The 3996-nt window shown below is 39.8% G+C and overlaps 1 protein-coding gene across 1 annotated transcript in view; it reads left to right on the top strand.

Moving 5' to 3' along the window:
• LOC138981098 (uncharacterized) overlaps positions 1-1143 on the top strand; it is a 10421-nt gene extending 9278 nt beyond the window's left edge. The window contains exon 6 of the mRNA XM_070353932.1: positions 1-1143. This exon is cut by the window's left edge and continues 810 nt beyond it. The gene's annotated coding sequence lies outside the window, so the exon portion shown is untranslated.
• Positions 1144-3996: the final 2853 nt, after the last annotated feature.

Below are 3996 nucleotides of genomic sequence, written 5' to 3'. Positions count from 1 at the left end.
TTATCATCAGAATCAAAAAACAGGAAAGGTAGGTTGTTGGAACGTTTGTTACTGACAAAACAATACATTCACAGATATTTCGACCCAACGGTCTTTTAAGTGAACAGACAAACAAATATTCACAGAAAACTTATCTTGATAGAATCAGTATTTGTTCTTATCATTTATACATTTGTAAATCTATACATTTATTTTTGGATTTGTTCTTATCATCACCATGCACCAAACTCTTGAAGATAGTTATGAAACTATTGGAAAATCGCGGAGTGACTGTTCTCTTTTTAAACTTCTCATTGTTGCAATTTTTTTATCAAAGTATATACAGGGTGGTCCAAACAAATGTAGACAGTTTTGCGTGCCTGTCATTTCTGCTACAGGGCTCCCACCTATTTTTTTCACCTGGAATGTCTCACACAAGCATGAAAGTTTAGTAAGGCACAGTTTTTTCTTCTTTGCAACATCATTTCTGGGCGTAGTTCAATAGTTCATCACATTCTCAATCCAAGCACCTCGTCTCTGGATTACGGCTGCGACACGGACATTGAAGTTGTTGATAACTCTGTCCAAGGTCTCGAGTGGAATCCTCCTGATTTCACGAAGAATGTTCTCCTTTAGCGCTTGTATTGTCTGTGGATTGTTGTGGTAAACCCTTTCCTTCAAGTACCCCCAGAGGAAGAAATCTGGAGGAGAAAGATCTGGGGACGAGGTGCTTGGATTGAGAATGTGATGAACTATTGAACTACGCCCAGAAATGATGTTGCAAAGAAGAAAAAACTGTGCCTTACTAAACTTTCATGCTTGTGTGAGACATTCCAGGTGAAAAAGAATAGGTGGGAGCCCTGTAGCAGAAATGACAGGCACGCAAAACTGTCTACATTTTTTGGACCACCCTGTATATATCTCGTAGCGCAATGATCACTGGAAGAGTGCGAATTCGTTTACATTTCAATGTCATTCTAACTCTCTTAATCTTTTAAAGAATACAGTGAAACTGTTCTGAACATAACTCCGAAACACCACTGAGATTCCCCATGAAACTCTTCTGAAAATAACTCCGAAACACCTCTGAGTTTCCCCATGAAACTCTTCTGAACATAACTCCGAAACACAACTGAGTTTCCCCATGACACTCTTCTGAACATAACTCCGAAACACCACTGAGTTTCCCCATGAAACTCTTCTGAACATAACTCCGAAACACCACTGAGTTTCCCCATGAAACTCTTCTGAACATAACTCCGAAACACCACTGAGTTTCCCCATGAAACTCTTCTGAACATAACTCCGAAACACCACTGAGTTTCCCCATGAAACTCTTCTGAACCTAACTCCGAAACACCACTGAGTTTCCCCATGAAACTCTTCTGAACCTAACTCCGAAACACCACTGAGTTTCCCCATGAAACTCTTCTGAACATAACTCCGAAACACCACTGAGTTTCCCCATGAAACTCTTCTGAACATAACTCCGAAACACCACTGAGTTTCCCCATGAAACTCTTCTGAACATAACTCCGAAACACCACTGAGTTTCCCCATGAAACTCTTCTGAACATAACTCCGAAACACCACTGAGTTTCCCCATGACACTCTTCTGAACATAACTCCGAAACACCACTGAGTTTCCCCATGAAACTCTTCTGAACATAACTCCGAAACACCACTGAGTTTCCCCATGAAACTCTTCTGAACATAACTCCGAAACACCACTGAGTTTCCCCATGACACTCTTCTGAACATAACTCCGAAACACCACTGAGTTTCCCCATGAAACTCTTCTGAACATAACTCCGAAACACCACTGAGTTTCCCCATGAAACTCTTCTGAACATAACTCCGAAACACCACTGAGTTTCCCAATGAAACTCTTCTGAACATAACTCCGAAACACCACTGAGTTTCCCCATGAAACTCTTCTGAACCTAACTCCGAAACACCACTGAGTTTCCCCATGAAACTCTTCTGAACCTAACTCCGAAACACCACTGAGTTTCCCCATGAAACTCTTCTGAACATAACTCCGAAACACCACTGAGTTTCCCCATGAAACTCTTCTGAACATAACTCCGAAACACCACTGAGTTTCCCCATGAAACTCTTCTGAACATAACTCCGAAACACCACTGAGTTTCCCCATGAAACTCTTCTGAACATAACTCCGAAACACCACTGAGTTTCCCCATGAAACTCTTCTGAACATAACTCCGAAACACCACTGAGTTTCCCCATGACACTCTTCTGAACATAACTCCGAAACACCACTGAGTTTCCCCATGAAACTCTTCTGAACATAACTCCGAAACACCACTGAGTTTCCCCATGAAACTCTTCTGAACATAACTCCGAAACACCACTGAGTTTCCCCATGACACTCTTCTGAACATAACTCCGAAACACCACTGAGTTTCCCCATGAAACTCTTCTGAACATAACTCCGAAACACCACTGAGTTTCCCCATGAAACTCTTCTGAACATAACTCCGAAACACCACTGAGTTTCCCAATGAAACTCTTCTGAACAACACAGTGACAACTTTGTGAACACTATAATTCAGAAAGTCTTCTGATCATCACAATGAAACTTCTGAACATCACCATATCTTTCTTTCTTTGGTGTTTAACGTCGTTTTCAACCACGAAGGTTATATCGCGACGGGAACATCACCATGAAACACTATTGAACGTTACCGTGAAGTGTTCTTTACATCATCACAATACACTTTGACATGTTCAGCATATTTATTACTCGTACTTTAGAGGATTGTCTACCACACACACAACCCTCCCCCCCCCCCAAAAAAAAAAAAAAATGTATATATATATATATAGTTTTCATATTTTAGTGAAAGAGTTTCACTTCTCTCTTTCTCTGCTAAGAGATTTTAACAAATCTCGGAAGAAAGTCTCTGCTGACTTTCAATTGTTTATTTCACAATTTCTGATGTTTTTTTATATATAAATGACAGCCTGTCTGTATGCAAAATTGTAAAATGTAAATTTACACATTTATTCTATTTATTAAATGTCGATAGTTTAGCGAAAGAGAAGAAGAAGAATGTCTTGCTACGATAATGATTCAGTTAACTTTAGCATTTGGAGAATTGACTATTTTCAATTGTTTAATTCGGATTTTAAGTTTGATTAATGCTGTGCAGAAACAAGTATGTTTTGTGTGATTTTGAAAACTGTATCTGTGCACATCATTCCTGACAAAACAGCAAGATTATATGCTTGGTATACATATGTCTTGCGTTTGCGTTTGCTTGTGATTACCTTCTTAGACTGGTTGTATGTGTGTGTGTGTGTATGTGTGTGTGTGTGTGTGTGTGTATGTGTGTGTGTGTGTGTGTGTGTGTGTGTGTGTGTGTGTAAGGGGTAAATGATTAAATGAATAGATACATCGTGCAGTCAACCCTTTAACCAATCAATCACTGAACACGCAAACTTTCTCTGAAGCCCAAATCACTTACTTAGATCCAGTAGTCTCAATAGCAAAAGGCATTACACCAGTAGGCCTATAGAGATGCCTTTTGGCGTGAAATTGAGCTTTGTAGCTTCTGATATGCATGACTGAGCCAGCAAAGCCGCCGAGATGTTTACACTTATGGTGTAGTTTGCGTTTCGCCGATGAAAGATTGCAGTATGCATACGTTATTGTAAATATCATGAGGCATTGTCAGGAGCTTGGAGTTTAAGGACTTCCAGAACACCCTACGTACCAGTTTGTGATCACTGTGATCACTGAAGTAAAAAAAATCGAGTGCTGCCAAAGATTTCTTATGAGCACGTTTTCTGTAGAGAAAAAAATGAGAGCAAAATGATCCGTTCTACCTCTGATTTCTGGAGGGGGAAAAGCACACCAAACAGAATGGCATTGCATGGTAAATGGTAATGATAAAATCTGATATCTTATAAAGGGCAGAAATCCCCGGAGACAATGCTCAAAGCGCTGTACATTCTAAGTGATAGAAAATGAGTAACAATCTTATCAGTGCA

Source organism: Littorina saxatilis, linkage group LG12 (genome assembly GCF_037325665.1).
Source record: "Littorina saxatilis isolate snail1 linkage group LG12, US_GU_Lsax_2.0, whole genome shotgun sequence".
Taxonomy (NCBI): Eukaryota; Metazoa; Mollusca; class Gastropoda; order Littorinimorpha; family Littorinidae; genus Littorina; species Littorina saxatilis.
This window is presented reverse-complemented; position numbering and strand designations above follow the sequence as displayed.